The sequence below is a fragment of the Dermacentor variabilis genome, chromosome 5, assembly GCF_050947875.1.
Source record: "Dermacentor variabilis isolate Ectoservices chromosome 5, ASM5094787v1, whole genome shotgun sequence".
NCBI lineage: Eukaryota > Metazoa > Arthropoda > Arachnida > Ixodida > Ixodidae > Dermacentor > Dermacentor variabilis.
In genome coordinates, this window is record NC_134572.1 from 33,260,001 (window position 1) to 33,285,608 (window position 25,608).

The window sequence follows — 25,608 nt, forward strand, 5'->3', positions numbered from 1 at the left end:
CACGTTACCGCAGCACCCTCCTCCTCCACGTTCCTCCACGCGCTCTCTTTGCTATCGCCGTCTTTCATGGCCCGCTGCGCTCCATTTTCGCACTTTCGTTCGCTCGGTTATGCCGAGGTACGACGCCGAAGGACGCCGACGCTAAAAGCAGGAATTGGCGCCGAAGATCTGTGCTCTAAAGAAGCGTGACAGTACTTTTAAGTTAAATACCTTGACTCGAATACAACAGTATAAACTTGTAAGCTGTCACCGCGAGAAGACCTCAAAGAGAAAAGTGACATCACGTTTGTTGCAGATATTCAAGCATTTCTTACAACGGGAAGAATGAATGCAACATTGTGCAAATCACATTTGTTATAACATTTATATATGTGCATTATAAGCTTAAAGACAAGAAAAAGCGTGACAAATGTTTAGCTGTCATATAGACCAATGGCAACATTAGCAAAAAGAACAACGAACTATCTATGACTGCACTGCCTTTGTTTTAAATGTAAACCCACTAACACATTTACCCATAACGGTTACAGTAATTGTACCTGCTCTTTAACGTAGACGGAGCAAAGTTATACAATCATAGGCATAAGGGCGAGTTATTTGATTATTGATAACTATTCATGCTTTCTTAAGAAGCGATTTAAAATGAGAAAAACAGCAATATTATACCAGAAGAACGAAGGAAAGAGAAAGGTTGCATATTCAGTAAAAGCCATAGCGAACCTAGCAATTATTGAACGATAGATAAAAGGTGGTTAAATAATTTGTCTTTTAGTCAAGTGAGGAATTATTTATATCGGAGAGTCCAGTTTCCAAAAAGTACGTGTTCGTAATAAAGGAATATCGAAAGGGAAGCAAACCCAACTTCCCCCCGAGCGTGGTAATCGAACCCACACCCATCGCGCGATGCATGTGGAACATTGCCAATTAAGCTAGGGTGACGATTGCTTCTCTTTATACTGTTTGGATGTTTATGTATGTATAATGTATAGCTTATACTAGGTAGTGTAAGCCAGCGACGTTTGTGGTTACAGCGGCTGACGAGGAACTAATATTAAGCCGAAATTCACCAGACAACTTCTTTGACTTTCGTTTGAATTTGTTGCCAATATTAAATTTATCGCATAGTCATTCCGCAACCATATTAATTCCGGAGTTCCTAAATGACGATTAGTCGGTTTCGTCAGCGCCTCGTCGACTTCATGTAAGAGCTGGAGTAGTTAGAGAACCTACAAAGGCGACATAGATTCGCGTTCAGTAAATCTGTGTTTTGTTATGTTGAACGGTAGGTTTCCAAATAGTAGCGTCCCGTTTGAAGCTTTGGAACTAGGCTATTTACTTTCCATTATCTGCAGATAGCTTCCGAAAACAAGAAATTTATTTCCTTGTGTATTGCAGCTTGAAGCATAACATTGGTGACATTAAAATAAATATCAGGGTTAGGTTTGCTCTTTGAAATTGCTTAGCTTCACGTGAAAAGAATATGAACATGCATAGCACTTTTAGAAAATAAACACATCTATGGCAATTTTTGCTAACTGAATAATTGCCCGAATGTTGGGAAAGCCAAAGAAATATGTTGACAAAATCTCTACCATAACGTGTGGGTAGTTCATGAAAGACGATGGTTCTTTTCTAAAGAAAAACGTGACATTAAACTTCATTTTATCAGTTATGACTTTAACGACGCTGTGCGGAATTCTTGAATACAAGGGTGTTTTCTCTTCTTTCCTAGTACTAATTTATGGTGCATGTAACTCTTGATATGAAAAAAAAATAGAAACAAAAGAAAGAAAGAAACCCCTGCACAATCCACTTGTCCAGTGTAATCTCGAGCTCCGACTACAAGATGTAATTGAGTATTTGTTCCTCTTACTCATGCTTACTATAGTAGTGATGTAGCTGCTACCGCTTTGGCCATTGAGCTCACCTGGACAACTGTCTCTTAATATTTTCTTACTTCTTATTCCTGTTCCCACCAGTGATTGAAATTAATAAAGGGAAAATGAGACATCCACCAAAACGTAGCTAAGTGCTACAAAGGAAACCCATACGGGTTCCTCGAAAGAACAGCTTCGCAGTTGAAGTAAAATTCGTCCTTGTCAGGGACTCGAACCCGGGACCACCGCCTTTCCGGGGCAGCCGCTATACTATCTGAGCCAACCAGGCGGCTAGCAGATGGTCTCATTTTCCCTTTATTAATTACTTCTCTCTACGTTGCGGGTTTCCGCAGAACTATTAGGTCGAACTGAGTGAAATAAATAAAAATTTCAAGCTTTATTTTTATGAAATTATTTAAGTAGCAAAATGTGCAACTTCCCGTGTTTTCCATATTTTGCTTTAAAATATGTTAAGGGGTTTTAGCTCAGGTGCTCTTATATAAATGCATGTAAAAGCACAATTCATTTTTCTCGGCAACCACTGCACCAAATTTGACGAGATCTGTTGCACTTGAAGCGAAAACATTAAATCTAGTGACAGTTCGTTTCGAATTTTCATTTAGGTCTTAATTTTTTTATTGAGAATTTGCAAACATCGACAATTTTTAGAAAACAAAACTATAATGTTTACAACTCTGTAACTCAGCAATGTAAAATGATATCACAATTCTTTAAATTGCATATGATAGCACATCTAAAGGGGACAAAATTGATACGTACACATGAACCTAAAAAAAATCAGTATTATGGAAGTACAGCTTTTGCAGAACCGTTGTACACAGCGTAACGAATTCACGTAAGATATGAATTGACATATCGCATTTGTCCGCTTTGAATGATCTAATTAATGCCGTTTACAGAACCGCGGTACCTTTTCTTGATGAAAAGCTATTAATTTATAAACTGCGTGTGTGTATTTTTTCTTTAAGATTCATTTAACAAAATGCAGGCCCTAAATCGAAATTCCGTTTGCATCAGTCACTAGAATTTAACTTTCCCTCTCAAATGCAACAAAATTTATTAAAGTTGGTCCAGGAGTCATCTCAGAAAATTTTTTGTGCGTTTTACATGTATTTCTATAGGCCGCATGGGAGTTGGGCCCACGCTAAAGCTTCCTCTTAAGGCTGGGATTGATTTTCAGTTGAAGGAAATAATGTCAACAGAGGGATATTACCGAAAGTATTCATTTCATACTAATTGTTGTGTTCAATGTAGAAGGTTAACGGCAACGACATCGTTATACGTAAAAGCGCGAATACGGTGCTTTTAGTACACCGCTCGAGCAATATGTCTGATGCCTTCGGAGGCACTATTTCCCATTGTTCAACGCACCGCTTCCTTCTGTTGCTCTCTTATTACAGAGGGTTTGTTCAAATTTCTCGCAGTCTCACCAAGGCCTCCCCTGGGAATGCGCTCGCTGGAAATCACGGATGGATCCACTATGTGCCTTATATGAAACCTGGCCCTCGTTTTTATCTAGTTCACAAGGAACCAGATAGATTGGCGTCGTGCCGCCTGTTTACATTGCGTCTGCGCAGTTCCATACGAGAGACGGACATTTGTTTGTATTTTTTTCCACCTCCAGCTCCCAAAAAATTGCCCGCGCTGTTCCATCCTCGTCACGCAATTACGGTAAAAGCGGAGCGGAGCGCACAATCGTGCACGCGAGGCCAACGGGAGAGCAGTTTTTCTTACCAGTGCAGCTGTCAGATGACGTGAGTGGTATGCCTCAGAATTCTAACTGCTCTCTCGCGCTACTCTTCCTGCTGATCTCGGTCGGAAAATTCTTTTTTTTTCAATCCCACATTAGCACACACGTACTGCGAATGGTGCAGCGGTAGCCACGGGCCTTGATAGGAGAGGACGCAGAAATACGAAAATAAACAGAAGTCAGCGTAAACGTTCACGTTATGCAGTACGGTTAAGCGATGGACAAAATACTGTGGAGGAAGCAAATGTCGGTTGGGCGAATTAGGAGGGGGAAAATATAAATAAAGAGGACCAGCGTGGAAGGGAAAATTTGTGGATCTGCGCAGCGCACCTGTAGATAAAAAAAAGAGAAAAGATACGGAATCGCAAAAATGAGAACAGAAGGAAATACACGCGCAGTGGGAACTGCAGCCAGCACCAAGGGCCATCCATTCATTTGCGAGCCGCTCTCTGCTTTGCATACGGTAAAGGCGCGGCTAGGAGCGTTCCTCTCGTGAAGCGGTGACGTCTGTGGAAGGACGGGTAAGGTCGGAAAGCGTTGGTAGATAGGCGGAGGGAAGTGCCATGGATTGAAGAGGGCGCGGGAGACTGGGACGGCGGCGGCGGCGGGGACGACAACTACGACGAATAGGTGGAAAGAATCAAATGAGAATTAACAGCGAGCGGCAGACCACGTCACGCGGTGGAGATTCCCCAATGCGCGGGTACCACTAAAGAAGCAAAGAAAAGGAACAAAACAGCTTTCGGGCGTAGGCTCGGGTTCGTGGTTAAATCCCCTTACACCACCCCTCCTCCTCCCACGTCTCCCTGTTCTCCTTATCTTTTATTTTTTTCGTAAGACATCTTCAATGAAGTGAAGCAAAAACCCCAATAACAGTAGCACAGAAGCGTACGACTGAAATCGGGCAGAACAGAATGAAAGCTTCGTTCTATCCGCCGCCGTACTCGCGGGCAGACGCTGCGCTGCTCAGGGTCTGAGGGGACGAAAGAAAAGGGATGTTGCAGCGGCGAGAAAAAAGAGCAAGAAGAGGAGAAGGAGGAAGTACAGAGAGAACGAAAAAGAACGTGGATGGAGGATGCTGCGCGGCATCCTCCTCCTCCATCCCCCATTAGCTCCGAGCGCCGCCAGCAGAGGAGCGCCGCTCTGTGGCGAACTTGGCAACCAATCGCGAGGTCCCGGGCCCAGACCGCGATATCGCCGTCAGTCGCGCGGCGCGGCCGAGACGCAACCCTTCGAAAGCTGTACGCTGTGCTTTTCACTCGTGTGCGGTGCAACTATTCACTTGTGCTGTTGCCGCTCGCGGCAGCGTTCGGCGCTGTGCCCGTCGCTGTCTAAACCTCGTGGCTTGCACCAGAATCTGGGTCTGCATCTGGACTGCCATCGCGTCGACCGAGCCGAGAGGAAAGACACTGTTTGTGTTGCCTCCGCGTGCCCTATCCCCCATTCGCGGTGCACTTCTCAGTTCGTAAGACGAGGAACGACATCTTCCATATTCCTTCTTTTTTTCTTTTCGATTCAACCTTTTCGCCAAATAAGAGATAAAAGAACGAACATGGCTCTTCCAAAAGAGCAATGTGTTGGTGTCGTGAGTGAGCGTGCGGACTAACCACCAGCCCGTGCGAGGAGCCCGCAAATCAAACCCCTACGGAGAAAACAGGAAAGAAAAGACTCATTGCTTACGTACTCATTCAGTCTCGGCTGGTGCATCCTCTCAGTTCTGTCAGTTTGATGGCGGCCGGTTGTGCGAGCGGCGTCGGTCGCTCTCGGTTCCGCCGTCGAGCGTAGATTCTGAGACAGACGTGTGTCGAGGAGTACGCTCCGGCGTCCAGGAAGAAGGCGCAGTGGAAGACGACTCTCGCGCAAGAGCGAGCAGTGTCTCGGCTCTGCAGCTTGGAGTGTTGACGGGGGCCGAGTGACACGTCTCTCAATCGGCTCTGGCATCGGTGGTATTCACCCGTCGGCACCGGTGGACGAACAGACTGACGGGTGCACGCCGTGTTTTTGACGCCGAGTCTGAGGAAAGGAAAGCTTGAAGTGTTCTCTGGCTCCCTTCGCCGTGGCTTGAAGCTCTGGATCTACGCGTTAAGCACGTCGCACGTGCACTGGTAAGAATTTGCTTCACAGTTCAGTGATACAGCCTTGAAATTTTTTAAATAGCTGAGAGATGAAACATGCCTCGAACTACGAGGAGGTTATTCGTCACTCGTAGTTTTGAGTGGTCATAAGCATCGGTACCACGATGTAGTCGACCTCCAACCATTTTTAGGTGCGTAGTGCGTTATTATTTAACGTCCAACGCTCAAATTTGGAATCGCTTCAAGGTTGCGGTTAGAAAAGATAAATGGATTATTCGTCGCGTCATTTCTGCAATCGAAGCCCAAATGGACGGGTTGCCAGCCTTACATGTTTTTATGCACACAGCTTTATTTTATTTGAGGGTCACTTCATATGCAAATGAAAGGAAGATGAGGGATGATTGCCCTTCTGGAACATGTCCGCGTTCATTATGCGCATCGCAAAGAGCCGTTGCGATTGCTTTGTCCTGAATGTAAGGTTAAATGAACTTTAATTGGTCACCTGGGGCACAGGCGAGAACACTCAGAAGGTGCTGCTTGAACGTAGCATCCAATGAGATTCCTGCGGCAATAAATGTTTTGTGAAGGCAAAAAGAATAAACGCCCGAAACTCTCAAAGACGCAAGCCTATGCTCTCCAAAACAAGGTCGTGAAGCAAACACGGCCTTCTCTTGATGACGAGATCTCGCGGCGTAACGTAACGCAACGATTTGATTCCGATCATTTCGTATTCCCGCATCATCAGTGGTCCGATTGGTGGTTCGCCTGTGCAATAGCCAAGATCGGCCTATCGGGAGCCGTGGACTGTGAAAAAGAAATGGGATCGAGCGAGAAAGAAATGTTGCTTTACACCAGCCTAGTTGTTTCAAAAAGTGTCTATTGACTCTCGCTTGCGTATTTGAATAGACTCAGCGTAGAGTTACAATAAACGTTTAATTGTTCCATTGTTCCATATAAAAAGGACTTGTGGTAAGATTATCCTGTTTCAAGCAAAATTGCCCTTCGCTTGGCGCGTGGCATATGTTGTTTGATAGCTTCTGCTTCTGTCGCACTGTTTTTTTTTTTTTTTTGCTTTAGTGTAAGTTGTATGTCGTCTCTACAGTATAACTTACCAGAAAACAAGCGAAGAGGTCAAAAAACGAGAATTTTCGCTCAAATCGAGATGTGTGACATTTCGTTATAATCAGCCTGATCTTGTAGTCGATCACTAGGTTTACTTTTTTGGAAGGGACACAGCTCTTCCATTACGCAAGACAAGAAGCCGTCTGCCCACGGATACGACATATTACGTCTAAATAAACAATTATTCGTTCCTTGCGCAAGCAACACTTCAATTACTACTTCACTTTAGTCCTCCACAATGGCAATGTAAGCGAACTTTTTTATTACAAATTACGAAAGCAGGGTTGTGTGTTCAACGGTTTTTACGCAGATCAGTAGCAGCTTCTTAGCAGAAAAAGAGCCATGTATTTTCTGAGAAAAATAGCTCTATCTTTGTTTTTGAAAGAAGGATGAAAATTTATTTCGGTGGAAGGCTTTTACTGATCTACGATTATAACAGAAAGGCAAAATAACACAGCACACGGTCAGTATCGTTGTTGAAATCTTGTATTCTGTAGGTTTAGCTTAATATTTCCTCATTACTCACACTGCTCGAATTGTTATACCTGCACCATAATGCAATAATAGCTTATCCCTTTTATATAAGCACTCAGGTTTTGACCAATCGTATACTGTCACTGGCGACTGTATATAGGTATTTGTGTCTGGAGTAAAACGTGGTGTTCGAGTATTCAAAAGTACGCATGCTCACAGGCATAGGAATTTTGGAGTTTATGTCTGTTACTTTGTACGTAGAGAACAAGAATATTTGTGTGATGTCGTACGTGCCTAGATCTAAATAAAGTCATTGCTTTCAACCCACACGCGATTGGTTTCGACGTCTAAAGCGTTAAGCTGCTGAGCCCGAGGGAACGGGTTCAATCCAGGCCGCAGTGGCCGTATAGAATGGGCGCGAAGTGCTAAAACGCTCGACTACTAAGAGTTCACTGCACTTTAAGGAACCTTACTGGGTCAAAATTACGTCAGTCACTATGGCGTGCCTCACAATCAGATCATATTTCTAGCACAAAAACCATAGAATTCATTTGGCTATGTTTCGACATGACGAAGCTTTGTGGCAGATGAAAAGTCAATCGCAGTGACTTTTGCTTTGAAGCTATTAAGGCGTGGCGTATCGTATCAGACTATATTTTGGGGCAATCTCAACCGTCCACTAGCAATATCGTATTCCTTAGGCGTCTTTTTCTTTGTCCTTTTTTTTTCTTTTCTATTACTATCAATAATATTTTCCAAGAACACATACGCTCAGGTTCTACTACAGATCATCACATGCCCCAGGCTGGACTGAAGATGAAGACGCACAATTTACGCTCAATCAATACGTATCGAACGAGTGATAAACTGTGCCATAAAACCACGCTGCGCAAGCGTTAGTTTGGCAACATCTCGTAACGGTTAGTGTGAACATAAAAGGACCACGCTTTTAATCACAGCACATTTTTTCGTGCAATAAGCTGTCAGCCCTCCGACTGCAGCTTTCCATCTCTACTTTTGCGCTTGCTCAGCGGCCTCTTCTTGCTGTATCGATCGTGGCACGCACACACTTTATTCGTCTAAGCTGCACGAACAACTTCTCGTGGTTAAAGTAATGGCTCGCCGAAAATAGCCGTCTCAAAAGAATTTAAAAAAATAATACACGGCTCGACAACTCAGTTGCGCCCCTAACCTCTGCATGGTCGTGCATGCTTGTTAAACACTTGAGCTGTAGCTATGGAGAACAATGCATGCAGAAATGGCAGGCTAGCTTGCTGAGTGCCTTTTTATTACCTGCTAAAAAACCCAGGTTGGAGGCGCTGTGTACTAGCAAAAATGTTAACGTGTTAACCTTTGACATAATAGTTAGGTAGAACTGTGGCCTTTGCGTACTAAGCCGTATCCATCGTTAACAGACTAATTACCATGCGGGAGTTGGCTGCGGATGAACAGCTCGCAGTTTTTTTTTTTTTACCAAAAGAAGTGAACAAGGTACCTAATTATTGGAATAAGTGGCACATGACAGGGAGACGAAATACCTCCTCACAGTGTTTTCTGGTTCTCTTTTGCAGCTTGCTGTGGTATTCGGTATTAATAGTAGAAATTTCTCACTGCAGCAAGTTTGTATTGAAGGGAAAGTCACGAGGAGTCTCTTCATCTCTCTTGGCGTACGCATAGCCTTGTTTCTATCGTCAACAAGCTGCGGCAGATGCTAGCGCGTCTTAGTTTTCAGACATATTTTGATATGTCTCTAAATTTACTGGAGATAAAACGTCGGCTTGAAAGTCAGATACAATTTCTAGCCATTTTTGTTTCCGCCAAATAATTGAAGTTGTGCATATAGCACAGAATTCATCGAATGTTTTCAATACTGTAGTTTAAAATAATTGTAGTTCAAGCTAGTTACAATCTACATGCCTGTTATGATGAGAAATAGGTACTTAGAAACGAAATAACTACTTCAGACACCTACATAACATGAAGATGTTAAACGGATTTCGACAGAAAAGGTATGTTCGCAAAATGGACTGCTTGAGAGCATGTCTATAGAATAGATAACGTATTACTGTATTCGGACGGTTTGCTTTCGTGAAGAGAAAGACAAAGTTGCGCTTACCCGTGTATGTTCTTTGCATATATACAGTGAATTCTTTCGGTTTTCTAATATTACAAGAAAAAGTGAAAGTTTAGCATTGAGCCTTGTGCACTTATTACTACTTGTTGCTGGGGTAGTTGGTTCATATTTATTATGGTGTAATAGGACGCTCAACAAATTCAAGTACGACCAGGACAGGAAAGATCGTCATCACACTTCTTTGTTTGGTGCTGCGTCGCGCCCTCCTCCTCCTTGTGCTACTCCTCCTCCTCCAGGTCCTCGTCGTCGTCATCATCATCATCACCATCATCATCATCATAATCAGTCTATCTTTAAGTCCACTTCTGGATTACCTCTGCCTTGCGCTAGCTGATTCCAACTCGCGCCTTCAAATTTCTTAGTTTCATACCCACACCTAGTCTTCTGCTGTCCTCTAATGTAGTTCCTTTCTCTCGGCAACCACTCTGTAACTCTAATGGTCAACTGGTTATCACTCCTACATATTGCATCTCCTGCCCGGCTCTATTTTTTACCCTTAATTTTAACTAGAATATCAGCTATCCCCGTTTGCTTTCTGAGCCACACCGCTCTATTTTTCTCTCGTAATGTTACGCCTAATATTTTTCGTTCCATCGCTCTTTGCGCAGTCTTTAACTTGTTCTCGAGCTTCTTTGCTAACCAGGAGTGCAAATATTACAGCGAAGCTGTTAAGGGCTCCTTTCCCCACTATCATGTCCGCGTGTAGAAAAAAAAAATCCTGAAATAGTACAATGCCGGGCTGACCCCCGACGGAGGTGACGCAGGCGTGAAGCATTCCCCATACGTGGGCCGATACCGAAGATAGTACAATACCGGGCAGACCCGCCGCGGAAGTAAAGCAGGCGTGAAACACTCCCTATACGTGAGCCGATCCCAAAGATGGTGCAATGCCGGGCCGACCCGTGGAGGTGGTGAAGCAGTCGTTAAAAGCACTCCCCATACATGAGCAGATCCCGAAAGATAGCTCCATACCTGGCCGATCTGCGGCGGAGGGGAAGCATCGTTTAGCACTCCCCACACGTGGGCCAATCCCGAAGTTAGTGCAATGCCGGGTCGACCTGCGGCGGAGGTAAAGTTCGCCATTAAAGGACCCACATACACAGCTTCGCTGGTCATCCTTCTTCACGGAGTGGAAGGGCACTAAGTTTTTGGGCTAGTTGGCTCATGGTGAAATTTGTAGTGCGCACAATATACAAGGACGCAGAGAAGGTCGACACCCGAGCGCTTATTGACAACTGTGTGCCCGCTTTCTCTGCGTCTTTGTCTATTGTGCGCGCTACAAATTTCACCATGAATACTTACCAACTTGCCCAAATATCAGTTACGCTAGTTGGCTCGTTGTAATAACCGAAGTCGTAGCACTAGATTCACACAGACAAGAACGATGCCCACGTCCCGTCATCTTTCTTGTCCGTGCGAGTCCAGCGCTATGACCTCAGTGCTTTGTTAACCTCCAAGTTTTTACCCCATATGTTAGCACTGGTAGACTGAAATGATTGTACGCTTTTCTTTTCAACCACAGTGGTAAGATCTCACTTAGTTTGGATTTGTTAGTGCGCGCTGCGTACACTCCAACCCTATCTGTAAATTTCCTTCTCATGATCCCTTGTAAGTGATTGACCCAGATAAACGTACTCCTGTACAGACTCCAGAGGCTGACGTACTGGCGATCTGAAATTCTTGTTCTCTTGCCAGGCTATTGAACATTTTCTTTGTCTTCAGCAAATAAATCTTCTACCGCACACTTGCACTTTCTCGGTTAAGGTTGTTGACCATGTGTTTTAATTCGTCCCCAGTGTTGCTGAACAGGACGATGTCATGTGCACACCGAAGGTTGCTGAGATATTTGGGGTTAGTGCTCAGTCCTAAATATTTTTTTAAGGATGTAGCGAATATCCTTCGAGAGATTATGCCCCCTTTCCTGATAGGCAGCTTTATATTTTACTTGTTGAAAACCATAAATGCTGGCAATCTTTGTAGATGCTTCCCAACATATTCATGTATGCTTTCTATACTCATTGATTACGCAGCTCTTCTATGACTGCTGATACCTCAACTGAATCAACTGCTTTTTCATAATCTATGAAAGCCATATAGAAAGTCAGGCTGTTCTCTTCGTTGATTGAAGTCGAGTGTTGCCCTAACTTTATTTGAAATTATTTTGTGAGAGTTTTATTAAATAGTGAAAGCAAGTGAATAGGCCCATAATACTTCAATTCCTTAACGTCTCCCTTCTTATGGTTTAGTATAGTGTTGGCATTCTTCCAGCTTTCTGGTGCACTTGAAGTCGGGACGCATTGCGCATAAAGGGCCGTCAGTGCTTTAAGCATGCTATCTCCTCAATCTTTTAATAAATCAACTCTTTGTCCACCTTCTCCAGTCTCTGTTCTCCAGGCCGCGTTTTACAAGGTTCTAACTTCATCGCTAGTTATAGAGAGGCCTCTGTATCCTGTTTATCACTACTTCGAATGAAGGTAGCGACGCTGCTCAGAGTACTGCACATGTCAGTATAGAATTCTGCTGCTTTTACTGTATCATCGTGGAATGCTGCGTCCTTTTAGCACTAAAAGAGCGCCTCAACCCAGGGAGCGCTTCTATGGGGGAAAAGTGTATTTGTAATGTTTGCATAATGCCATTGGAGATATCCCAATGTAGACTTTTATGTTTTGTATCAAGGAAATATTTTACAAACTGTATTCGGCCTCATTAGAGCCATGCGTCAACATGAATATAAGTCATGCATGAGCTAATGAGCGCCTGGATTTAATGATCAGAAACATCGTTGACTTGTCGCGCTTTTCATATCCCAAAGAATGACAGCTCGGGATATCTGTCAGTACGTAAGAAACCTTGTGGGCAAGTTATGGCCATGGTCTAATGTAGAACTACAGTATCAGACTACGACAAACACAAAACAAATTAAGAAAGGACACGATGGTTGTTCTGCTTCTTTTGTTTTCTATGCGTTAATGAATAATACGCGTTATCCGATGTGCTTTCATTAATGACGAAGCGGTAATTGAAGGTAGCATGACTTAGTGAGGCATCTCTATTTATCTTCCCCAAGAAAATTTTGTATACTCTATTCAATAAATAATTGATTGATTCAATTGAGTTATTTATTAATTACGTTTGACGTAACAAAGCTGCTCTAAGGCAATGAAAGGTGCCGTAGTGGAGAGCGCTAGACTAATTTCGACCACCAGATGTTCGTGAACGTGCATCTAAATCGAGTTTTCTTATCTCTTTTTCATTTCTTCCCTGTCATAATGTGGCCGCAGTGGACAGGAATCAAACCCTCGACCTTGCGCTCATCAGCAGAACACAGTTGCCACATAGCGCCCGCGGAGGTTCTTGTACAAATAAATAAAAAAAAGTTGTGGCAGACCAGCTCAAACCTGGCTTGGTTCTCATCTTTTGTTAGGTCCTTTTTTTTTTCTTTGTCGTTGGGTTCCGTTAAACTAGCATGTTATGATACAGCCACCTGGCTTCGTTCTTAAAAAAACAGTACAGGACATAAAGAAAAAAAATGACCTGAAAGTTTGCGCTGATCAAGATTTTCTCGAGAGCATCTTAAAAAAAGCTTTTAACTCTTTATTTGAATTTTTTTTTGTTTTTGTGGCAATTGCTTCAGAGAAAAAAAGAAAAGGAAAGGCGGAGCTCTTCATTCATGTGGATTTTTATTCATTCTCGAACCTGGTTTCTCTGTCTCTAAACCAGGGGCAGCAGACACACCACTTCTTTTCGTTCCCCAGCACCTCATTTAGTTCGATGCTACAGAACAAAAATGAAGTGTACAACAAATCATCAAATTCAACGAGGAAGCATTAGTTAGAGTCACTCTGTCTTCATTAGAAAATGTTCTTAGGTGGGCTAACAAGAAGCAGCTTAGGTTGGAACCCAGGTACGGGGGTTCCGAGGCGAATAAAGGAAGAAATGAAGAGGAACAAATCCTCACTAAATCCTAAGTGCTAATGACACCCAAGGAAATCAGCAAACGAATCAGTCTAAAAGCATAAAGCGGCCACCCTGATCCCCCCTTGTGCATGGGCACAGGGGTTATAAGCATCCCCTTTTCCTACAACCCCCCCCCCCTCCCCGTTTTTTTGGAGGATAAAAATGCAATAGAAATGGAAGAACGCATAAACAATGAACATTGCTTTGGTCGCTGTGAAGAGGAGGAAAGAGAACAAACCTGGCTAGAAAGACAGGGGAACATCCAGCGTGGGTCGGAGAATAGAACCAACAGCACATTTTTCCCTCCCTTCCCCTTTTTTTTGCAGTTTTACTCAACTTCCGAACGCGCCATATATTGTGCACACGTAGACGTCAAAGCTGGCCAGATTTACGCGGAATGGGTTTTGAGCGGATTAAAGCCGGATGCGGTGTACTTTCTCCTTTTTTTTCTTTCCTTCCTTCTTGGTGTGCAGAATATAGTAACAGAAAAGAAGCAAGAAAAGTAAATGAAAGACGAAATGAAGACGAAATACTTTTTTTTGCCGATGGTGCAAGCGCGTCCCAGTAACTTCATACAAAGAAAAGCCAACAGGAAATGAAAGAAGAAAGTGCCAGACAGGAGTACGGGCAGAAGTAGGACGTGCAGGGTCGCTTTTCATTATTAGTTTATCCTTCGTTTCAGAAGTGCTTTCCATCACACTACTCGATTCTCGGGACCTAGGAGCGACGTTTATCTCTCTGGGATCTCTGCGAAGCCTCTCCTCGGCTCGTGGTCATCCCGATTTTTTCTTCTGTTCTTTTTTTTAACGATAGAAACTATGCGGGGAATGCAAGATGTGTGTCGGTCTGCAATCACGGAGCAAACAGAAAAAGTATAAATATAAATTGCCTTCGTTCGGATGGTCTGGGGTATCTTTCGAGGTTTTGTACGAGTGCCTTAATCACTCGGCGAAGGGTTGGATGCCAAATCGCCATCCAAATAATTAATCAAATTTATCATTCATAGATACTTCTAGTGAGTTCGTCCAAGTACAGAGACGACAGTCACTTTATATCAAAAATTCACCTAAGTCCTATTAGCTCTAGTTACATTATGTGTCGTTTCAAAAATTCGTTCAGGGTGCGTGTACAAGAATGATAAGTTTGCCAATTTTTGTGCCGCAGCATATCTATGTGAGAGCTCCATGTACAGTAATAAAGAAAGAATAATAAGAAAGGAAGAAGTTCGTGGGGGCGCGTTAGAGCAATAAAGAGAAGCTACAGTGAAATGCAAATTCATAAATGAGGCTGAAGATATTGTGCCCAATGACTCCATGTAAAGCAATTATTTCTGAGCCTGATGGGAGAAACAGGCGAAGGAGACCGTTACATCACAGTGTCCAAGAGAGAGAGAGAGAGAGGAAGAGCAGCGTGCACTTGACAAGAAAGGCAAGCAGGTCCTCTGAGGTTTAACTCCTTTAGCCTGCTACTCCGTGAATCGAGAAAGGGAGGAAGAAATAAAAGAGGAAAGTAAGTGGGAATTTGACATGACTGGTGGCGATGAGGTTCATCAGTTCGTCGTACTTTGTGCAAATTCGTTCATATATGCACTGCCAATTACTAGTCCAGAAATCGAAACTCTTGCTCAGAAATTCAAGGAACGAAGTGATTGGTTCTTTTCTTTAAAGAAAGAAGAAAATTAGGAAGGGCAACGGACCAAGTAGGATGGTGTGTGTCAGTGGTCTCTCTTTAGATAGCGCTAGCTGCAGCTCGTGTTGTGTAAGATCGGGAAGTAAAGCATGTTGCATTTGTATGCTTTTTTAAAATCAGAGAGGGCTGGTAACTATTCCCTCAGTCACATCTCCTGGTTGCAGTACGGTGACATTTTTTTTCCCCTTTTGGATTTATGAAGGTATCCAAGTGTGACACCTCCTCCTCACAGGCGAGGTCATTCAAGACAGGATACCACCAGCAGGGGCGTAGCCAGGGAGGAGGGGGTCTTATGAGGCTTCAGCCTCATAAGATTTTTCTTCTCGCTACCCGCGGGCTACGAGAGCCAGCCAGAGGTCTTGCGTTTTTCACGTGTTGCCCTGAGAACCGCGCGGCGCACTGCGGTGCGCGTTCATTTTTCCCTGGCCCAGTGGATTTTGGCCTCAGAGAGTTTTGGACGCCTTCTGGCTAGCAGACGAGAAAACAAAGCATTGGTCGCTCGCCGTCACCATTGTGGGGACTCGGCATATTGCAACGCGTTCGCTTGAGGGCATCACCATCGTTTTGGTGTTATCACAACGTCTACGGAGTCTTTTATCTCGCCAGTGTAGAATAACGAGCAGCATGCATACGATGCAGATGCATACGAAGCGCCTCACGTTTTCTTGGATATTCCTTAGGTAGCTACATTAGTTGCCCCAAGTAGGCATTTGATTGTGGCCAACATGCTTTCCTTTGCGTTTATACGCACACACGCACAAGAAGACATTGTTTCAGCGCAAGTGAATTGTCGCATGCTGAAAGCTCGATTTTGTTACTACTTTTGCGAAAAGTAAGGGGCAACGGGACTCTTCACTTGCCGGATACTCTTAATAATATTGCGATAGAAATTAGATGGACACTCAAGGCGCATTCCTGTCGTCGTCGTCATGCTCCGTATGAAGTCCAGGGGCGACAACATCGTCAGCGTGCACCGCATACTGTATGTGCGAGTGAAAGCGAAGCGAGGGGGGGTGTGAGCCGACAATGGTGGGTAAGTCTTGTGTGTGCAACGGAGAAAAGTGGGAAGGAAGCGCGCCGCCTTCCGTCGCGCACGATGCATATGGAGAGTGGAGGGAGGAGGGGGGCTTAGGATTCTGTGATCTGGGAATCTGTGATTGCACAACATATTTCTTTGCCGTATTTGACGCATTATACAGGGTGTTTTAGCTAACTTTAGGCAGAGCTTAAAAATGTGCCGATGCACTTAAGATGACGCGACCAAATGCATGTTGCTCACTTTTGTAGGCATTGTGTCACGCTCTTTCTGTATTTTGTTTAATTAGGTAATTAGTCAAGATTAATTAACTAACTTCTGAAGCAACGAAGCTACGAAATAAATTCCAGTTAGAAAGTTGCAGAGCGGTTTGCGAAGCGTCCGAGTAAACAGTTTGTCTTTCTATGTTCACTATTAAGTATTAGTGTTTTTCAGCTCACTGCGGATTCCCGCGAAATACAAAAAACACAATGTGACATGCCCGCTTGCGCATCGTGATTGCACTGCTCCCCAGCTTTCCGCACACAGACAGCCATAGGTGCGCTGCCGCTTAAGAAGTGACAGGGCAGCGACGCAAGCGTTGGCTGTTTGGTTTAAGCTAGCAACCGTTATCTCCTGCGCTGCGTAATGCCACGGCCGCTCGATCCAAAAGCACAAGGTGCGGCCCGCTGCGTCGTGCCTGAACGGCGTCTCGGGCCTAGTTCTCCGTGCGCCCGCTGCGGCGCCACCGCTCGGGGATGGCTGCTGATAGAGAGCGCCTTCACAGCTGCGTCGGCACGCGCGATCTCCACTGCAGTCAAGGCGTAAATAATGCGTTTTATATTTGGAAATTGCAGACAAAACCTTTTAAGTCGTCGATGGAAATGCTAATTACGCCACAAACGCCAACAGATTGTCAAAGGGGTGGAAATCTGTTCTAGAATACTCCTGAACGCTATCCGTGACCGTTGCCCGTACGATGCACGACTGGTTGGTGCACTTCCATCGAGAGGTTCTGCTTGAAGCAATCTATCAGTACTTTTATTCACTTCTGGTGAAGTAAACTAAAACGCAACTAAAACTTTACAACGCAAACTAAAAACTTTAGATAGGGAGAACTTGTACGAGTTTCCCAAGTAATTCAAACTAACTTAGATGAAATAAAAACGCTTATCATTGCAAATAATCATCAGTAGATTGTTTCTCATGAAAACGAAGCATATTGAGTGATGCTAGAGGTTATCTAAGGAGTGCGTCCCTTTTAACGAAACTTCAAAAGGCTTCTGCTTCGAACATGCTCATGCCCTTTATTTGAGCATGCTTTCCATAAAACACATTCCCGCAGTATTTTTTCATTGTAGGCGGGATTTTTTCCCCTTAAGTGGTCACTTGGTTGCTGATAAAAACAGCAGCTTTGTCTCCTTTTTTACGCTCTTTGTAATACCTGAACAAAGGACTGAATTTCGTTCTTGTTTTCATAAACTAAGAGGCGGTTTTTCATTTCTTCCCTTTCGGACTGCAATGTTTCAACTCTTCTCCTCGACGGGCAACTTTTTTTTTAATCTCTTGATTGCTTGCTTTGGCTGTTCTAGGACGTCCACAATATCTAATGTAGTTTGACAGGCCTGTTCAACAGAAAAACTACGTTCAGAGCATGATTCTAAGGCAGTCTCTGGAACTAGAGCTTCCACCTCGTCGCTGAGAAACTGCAAGGCACTTTCGATGTTGGGGCTTTCTCCAGAGCTGCCGCAATTATCGCTTGCCTCAACTACTGTGTGATCAGTAAAGTTTCCTCGATGGCGTTTTTTGGGCTGCACATTCTCTTTTTGCAGGTACTGTGGATATTTGCGAAACACGGTCGTTACCGCATTCGGAAGCAGGAGCCTAAGTTCCGTGTTCGTTTTATATCGACTTTGTGCAAAGTGCAGGGAACATACCAGAGATCTATCGCTCAGTTCCCACTTGCTTCCTTTTCCCGACACTCCTTGGCGAGAGATATTTTTAGCCACGCTTTTCGACGCTCCAAGTCGCATGGGAACTCGTGATATTTCAGAGTCGGGTCCTTTTTGGCATTTGTGTCGCAGTGTGGCACACAACAGCTGCGCGTCATCGCGCCACATGAACGAGGCTGGCTACGGCACACACGCACACCGAAAAGCCTTAACAAAGCACAGCAAGCACAGGCAAACTTGCTCACACACACGCACGCGAAAAAGCGCAAGATTAATGCATACCGCACGAGGCAAACACGTTCCGACGCGAACCGACTTGCTCACACACACGCACGCGAAAAAGCACGAGAATAATGCATATCGCACGAGGCAAACACGTTCTGACGCGAACCAACTTGCTCACACACACGCACGCGAAAAAGCACGAGATTAGTGCGTGGAGCACCAGGCAAACACGTTCTGACGCGAGAACCAACGCCCGCTTAGCCCCGGCGCAAAGTCGCGAAAGCATCCCCGACCAGTGGCACCCTCACCAAGAAAAGCGGTCGCAACTGTAAACTCGGCCGAGACGCGCCCGCCTATTGTCCGCGGCGCGACGTAGCTGGCCGCACCTTGCTTTGCATCGAGCGGCCGTGGTAAAGCGACTGACGTACGTGTTGGTGGTGGTGGTAGGTGGTAATTCCAGACAACTATCGTGCATCGGCTGTTAAAGCGCGAGCAATTTAGTGATGCCTTTTTCCAATGAGGAAAAAGTAGACATGATCCTTGCCCTAGGAGCTGCAGGCAGACAGAGATGGCAGGCTGCAAGAATATTTCGAAGCTGGCACCCAGGTACGCGACCGAGCCCGATGACAATATTCAACACCTAGGAGTCGCTGAAGCAAACCGGCTGCTTCACAATAAAGAGGCAGAGAGCCTCAGTCATAAATAATGAGGTTCGCTCCAACGTTTTGTCTTTCATGGCGGCCAATCCACGCGCTAGCACGCGCAGCGTGAGCGCACAGCTCGGTGTGTCCCGCTCAATTGCATGGATGATTTTGAAAACAGCTGGACGGCACTCTTATCACCTGCAGTTGCAACAATGCATAGAGTCAAGGGATCTTCAAAACAGACACGACTTTGCGAATTGGATTTTGATTCAGGAGGAGCAGGATAAAACTTTCTCACCAAGGTATCCGGACTGACGAGGTGAATTTTTCCCGAAACTGCCAAGTGAATATCCACAACGCCTACTATAGAAGTGAGCAAAATCCCCACTGGCTAGGAAGGTCCCGCCACCCAATATCAGTGGTCTTTTAACGTTTGGTGCGGAATATATGAGTGTATACAGTCATTAGCCCAGTGTTTTTTAACAATACTGTGACCGGCAAGAGGTATGGGAGTTCCTCAAAGGGCCGGTTGAAGACTTCTGCTGCAAAATGCAACTATAGCCCAGCTTGACGCAATGTGGTGTAAGCACGAGGGGGCCCCAGCCCACAGCTGCAGTCAAGCACGAGCAAGCCTTGATGCTACCTTCCAAGGGTAATGAATATGGAGAAATGGGCCTGTGCTGTGGCCGGCTATGTCACCCAACCTCAACCCTCTTTACTTTGTCTTCTGGGGCTATATTAAGGATCACGCATACACGACAGAAGCGCCTACTCCAGAAGCCTCGCAGGAGAAGGTAACTGAAGTCTGCCACAGCATTTCACCGACGCTGCTCAAGGCAGCGACAGCAAACGTTCTCGGAAGTTCCCAGTGTTGTATTGCTGCAGAAGGTGACCTCTTCGAGCGCTTGCTGTGAAAGCGCATGAGAAATAAACGTAAATTCAATGAAATACTGCGTCTGACCATTAATGATACTCTTATTCCACCATATTGAGTCTTCTGAAACTGAGCTTTTTTATTTAGGGATGTTCAATTTGCTTACAGCTATCGCGAAATGACGGACCTGTTGCTTTCGGCAGCACAAGCGATAGCCGCTGAGTCTGCTTATCGCTATAACGAACTTTCGCGAGGGGAGCACATCGCTGGCGCAAAGGGCGCAGTCAATGCCTACGTCGCTGCCTGGTCGCCTTTTAAGCGGCAGCGCGCCTACGGCTGTTTGCGCCTGGAACGCTTGGAAGCAGTGCAATCACGACACGCAAGCGGGCATGTCACTTGTTTTGTATTTTGCGGGCATCATCAGTAAGCTGAAATACACTATTATTTATTATATATATATAGAAAGAAAGAAACCCTTTATTCGGACGTTTTGCAAACCGCTCTGCAATTTTCTGAATGGAAATTTTTTCCTACCTTCGTTACTTCAGAACTTGGTTTATTAATCATGACTAAAAATCTAATTAAGCAAAATACAAAAATAGCGTGACACACTACGTACAATAGTGAGTAACATGCACTTGGTCGCGTCGTATTAGAGTGCATCGACGCATTTTTAAGCTATGGCTAAAATTAGCGGAAACGCCCTGTATAAAGTGACTTTTGCTTAGATACGTAAATTTATTGGATTCTTATACGTATATTTAAAGATCTTGTCGCGAGATTTTGTGCAAACATGCAGTGAGCTTTATTTCCAGAGACACTTTTCTTGCTTTGTATCAAGCTTTATCTTCGCATTTGTGTATTCCGTTGTACTTCGAATTTCTTTGGTATATTTTGCAGAACTGCTGTTTTTATATGCGATCTTTGCTGCGACTACGATTTCGATGCAATTACAATACGCAACCGGTGACAGCTGCTCCTGCGCAGTACATTGGAACGAAGGACAGCGTCACTGAGATTTTTCTCTGGCCGTTGCATAAGTACAAACATGTAAACAAGGCTCTCGAATGACAAATAATCATTAACACATTTGTCCTCAACTTGTTCATTTCATGGCCTTTACAATTATCATATCAGCGGCATGCACTGCTTTGCTGGTTTCGCACTGATATAGTTCTAAAGTTCGTCTGATATTTTGTTTCTTATTAAATAGACAAACAACATGGAAGCATTGATATCAGTTATATCTGGCACGATTTTTGGGACATAAGAATATATTCCTTTATGAAAAAATGCATATTTACTTGCCTTGACAGTGCGTAGCGTTGAATAATTCGTTTGCAGCATCTTTGGCAATGGCAATGCAGCCATTATTCATGCATCTGATCCCTCGACAAATTCTCTGAGGAGGCCAAGCCTCAACCTGAACCCCTCCCCCCCCCCCCCCCCCCGAACGATATTTCTGGCTGCGCCACTCACCACCAGTTATCACTTTTCGATTATCACAAAAGCCCCGCGGTTCACTTGCTCTTCATTGTGCGCCTTTCTCAATGTTGTTCATTCTTTTCCGCGCAGTCTTCAGTGCAGCCCTCGTTATACTCATCGCTAGCTTCGCGTCCCGATCTTTCGGTGATTGCTAGCGTCGATGGCTTTGGGAGGTACTGGGAAGCACATCGACCACTGTATCTAAGTCTTCAGACAACATTCGTGTGAAGGGTCGGCAAGGAAGCACCGCGAAGCTAGGCTGCACAAGAGCGTTACATAGCACATATAGTTGTCCACGCAAATGTGTGCCGGAGAAGCTGACGCTTCTCCGGTGCATGAACCTCCGGCTCTTCTTTGCCAAAGATCAAAACCAAGGTATGCTTGGAGGACTTCATGTTGCATTATTTGCCTCACTTGAGGTGGACTGCAAAAACTCCGCAATTATACAATTTGTTCGCGACATGGACTAGACTTACGGCTTAGAGTACACTGCTGGCTTGACCACCAATATTATCGCAACATTGTTTCATTAACATTCCTCCACCACTTATTCCTTACCCTTTTCTCCCTTCCCAACGCGATTATAGCAAGTTAGAGTGAACTCACTAAATAAAGTTTACTCTCTCTCTCTCTTTCTGTAATCTCAAACCATGAACAAAGTTCTTTGCAAATCAAAATGAAATCGGGAGGTAAAGTGCCACAGTTACGTTCCGGGATGCATTTCGCAGCTTTTTGACGAGATCAATCGATCGATCGATCGATCGATCAATCAATCAATCAATCAATCAATCAATCAATCAATCAATCAATCAATCAATCAATCAATCAATCAATCAATCAATCAACTTTATTTCCTTTGTATAGGAGGAGTACGGGACTAAAAGCTTGAGCAGCTTGACGAGGTTACAGTTGGCAGAAAAGCAGGATGACAGTCAGTCATGCACAAAGAGTTCAAATTAAAGTAGACATAATCATGTAAACTGCGTACTCGGTTACTCCAACATATCCTTTTTTGATTATGTAACAAAAGAATAAAGAAAAACGCACGCGCAACTCGAAACCGTCGGATCTAAAAGGTAAATGTTGGAGACAGATGAGCGCGAAAACCGAATTTAGTCAGATACGAACAGGCACAAAGTAATATTAAATACTAACTTCACAGCAACGTAAAATCTTTTGTAAGCCTAGCTCAAAGATTTCGAGATGAGCTAATACACGTTCCGAAGAAATCATAACATTTGCGATGAAATTCCTGTAAGCGTTAGATGTACCTAGCAGGTTCTACCGATCGAGATCGTTAAATCGAGATAAAGCTGAAAATTTCGCCAAGGAGAAAGATATCCTTGATGCTTCGTTGGCCCTGAGAAACTTCCAAGTCAAGCGGCTTTTCGAGAGTCAGCTGTCGCCTGTGCAAGCCATGTCAAAGCTTTGACTCAGTTTGCCGGTCCTTAACAAGGGCGCCGTAACCGTAGTGCTCTCCTGTCGCAAGCGCTGTTGGTTCTTCTGTATAGGTTAGATATTTTGGGGCTACATACGCTTTTCTGAAGCTCTGCACCGAGGTTGGCAGCTGCGTGACAGGTAGTCGGGGTAATAAATCGTGAGTTGATGCTCGGGCGACAACATAGAGCAATTCTGTCTCTGAGTCTTCCTCTAAGCTGCCTGACATCTGTGAGCTAAAAGTGGAGTAAAAAAAATGAAAGTTAGTAAATCAGCTTATTTCTTATTGACTCAGTCAACTGAACACAAATGTCAGTTTTTCCACTTAGGTAAAGCGCTGTAAACTTATTAGGTTGACTTATTATTTTACAACGCAATGCTAGTTCGTGAAAAGAAAAATTGTGATCCACCCGTATGTAGCACGAAGCCACAAAGCAAACCTACCCCTCAGAAACAAAGGTTTGTATTTGAAGAAAAGTTTGACCCGGTTCGGGATTAAACTACAAAGCTTTGTTACTGAGAAACCCACGAGCGTTTTCTTTGTGGCTTCGTGCTACGTACGAGTGGATGTCAATTTTTCCTTTCTGTAACCTTCCTCCACTTTGCGGAGTTCCGTGGAACTGATTCTCCACAATGCTTGTTCGGAACGATGTACTTCTGTAGCACAGCACGCCTTTTTCCAAGGATAAACAATTTTTATCGGCTAGACACAGCCTAAATGTTTGGACATGCGGAAATTAAGTAGCACTGGAACCTGTCTTTTGTTATGGTGGCGCTTCCAACGAAGTATCCGAACAGGGTAAGGCTTAATGAATTACAGTTTTAGAAATGTATGTTAACACTCTTGCTTTGTTTAATGTTTTGGCATCCAATTACTGCTTGGAATTTCTTAAATGCGTGCGCGTACCGCCATGGCAACAACTGAATGAAACAGGCAGATAGGTTGCCCGGGTTACATTTCAGCTTTCATGCTGCTTGTGCCATGAATTCTGAAACATGGGGCATTTTATGAAAACATCAAATTTATTTTTGATTTGATGTTTCATTGACCAGAGAACCTTATGATCTCCATTATGGTACGAACTGGAAATCTAAACAGAGAATGTTGAAAAAATACATTCGAGCGGAGCCATTTCTTTCTTCTTAGTCCGAAAATGCTGACGTTACTGGCGTAATAATTCACGGAGGGACGGAGCAGAAAAGCGGATTACGCTATGAAAATCCTTCCTCACGATCGCGAGCCAGCCAGTTGCTTGCATAAATGGGCTCGTTAAGATCGCTGATGTCTACCCGTGGCCGCCATGACCTAGAAAGAACTCTAGACGATTAGAATGCATTTGCTTGTCGTAGTAGTCTGGAACTGCATCATTCACTTCGTCGTTGGATCATGCACTGAGTATTGAACTGGCGACTTTCGCATATAATGCCTTGCTGGCGTCAGGCTCATAATCCCTGTGCAAGCTTATCGTACACGTCTACTTTTATAGCCGCGCACGCGACGTAGTTGGTTCAATTGAGAGGCGGTTGGCTGTTCGCTCTGAAAGGCGTCATGGAAAAATAAAAAAAAATAACGCACACTGAATATAGCAAGCAATTCTCTCAAACTGCTCATTGTCAGTCGCTTATGCAACAACTCTCCTTATTCACAATCTGACGCGTCAACGATCAAGTGCGTGCGGCAATGCGTATAAAAACAAACGACTAAAATGAAACTGCAACGCTTGGAACACAGATCTCATGTCATATGAAAGAGAGAGAGAGAGGTCATGTCATGTAAAATTAGAATTTAACTCAGTGGAACGTTATAGCTCCACTAATGACATAAATATACCGTTCCGTGAAAGATAGTTTCTTCCTTTTGTTTTTAAAGGTTTAACTTTATCGTATAGACGGGCCAATATATATTTTAACGAGAATTGAATGTGAATAGAACGTACCGAACATCGTATTGAATAACGAATAGTAAAACGCAGACGCGTATACGTATCTATAGCAAAAACATTAGTTTTGTATAGTTATGTACCCCACCTGCACTGACTAATCCAAAAAAAAACTAAAGGGACCACGAAACAGGTTTAACGTCAATAGCACTAATTCTTAGCAAAAAAAAAAAGAAAACTGGAAGAATAGCGTTTCAAAATTCTTTAGAGTTTGGTTGCAAACAAGCTTTTCAAGAATAATTGGCGGCTGTGTAGAATGAAACCTTACAAAAAACGCTGATTGAATGGCTACTGAAAAAAACATGAGAAGTTAGGGCAAAAAAAAAAAGAAAGCTATTCAAGGACTTGTGTACCGTAAACGGAAGTAAAAGCGTCCGTCGCAAGTAAAACACCACTCGCTTCAGCGAAAATGGTAAAAAATGCTACATGGCTGGCTGTCAAAATCTCTACATCATAGACTAAAATCAAACCTGACAGGTGGTATTATAGGCTTTCGCCATGAAGCCAAAAACAACGCCTGTATTACCAATTTTTTACTACTTTCCTTCGAAAGCTTTTCTCGTTCCTTCACTACTGATCATTTGCAATATTGTATTCAGTAGACGAAGAGCAGCAAAAAGACTGTGAGAGTTGGGTGTTGCGAAATGTTTGGCTAGTCTCAAATATTTGAAAATACCGCATAATTCGCTTTTGACACGAACACAAATAATTTGTGCACTATTAAATTCGTATTCGAAACTTCGAATATTCGCCGACCCGTACTTCAAAAATACTGGAATCAATCACCGTGATGCTCGAAGTCGAACTTTGAAGACTGAATCAAGTGCGCATATTTTTCTTACGCGTGTCGTGTGCTTACGGAACGAACGTGTAATAACAGTTTCATTACTGAAGACTAACTGCGCGTTGATCGCCTTTGTGGCAAAGTTATTTCTAC

At 43.9% G+C, this 25,608-nt stretch overlaps 1 protein-coding gene across 4 annotated transcripts in view; it reads left to right on the forward strand.

The window, feature by feature from the left end:
* Window positions 1–4,868: 4,868 nt before the first annotated feature.
* Window positions 4,869–25,608, forward strand: part of LOC142582417 (neural cell adhesion molecule 2-like) — a 388,203-nt gene continuing 367,463 nt past the window's right edge. For all 4 annotated transcript variants that reach the window (XM_075692113.1, XM_075692111.1, XM_075692117.1 and 1 more), the window contains exon 1: window positions 4,869–5,753. The gene's annotated coding sequence lies outside the window, so the exon portion shown is untranslated. The remainder of the gene's footprint in view (window positions 5,754–25,608) is intronic.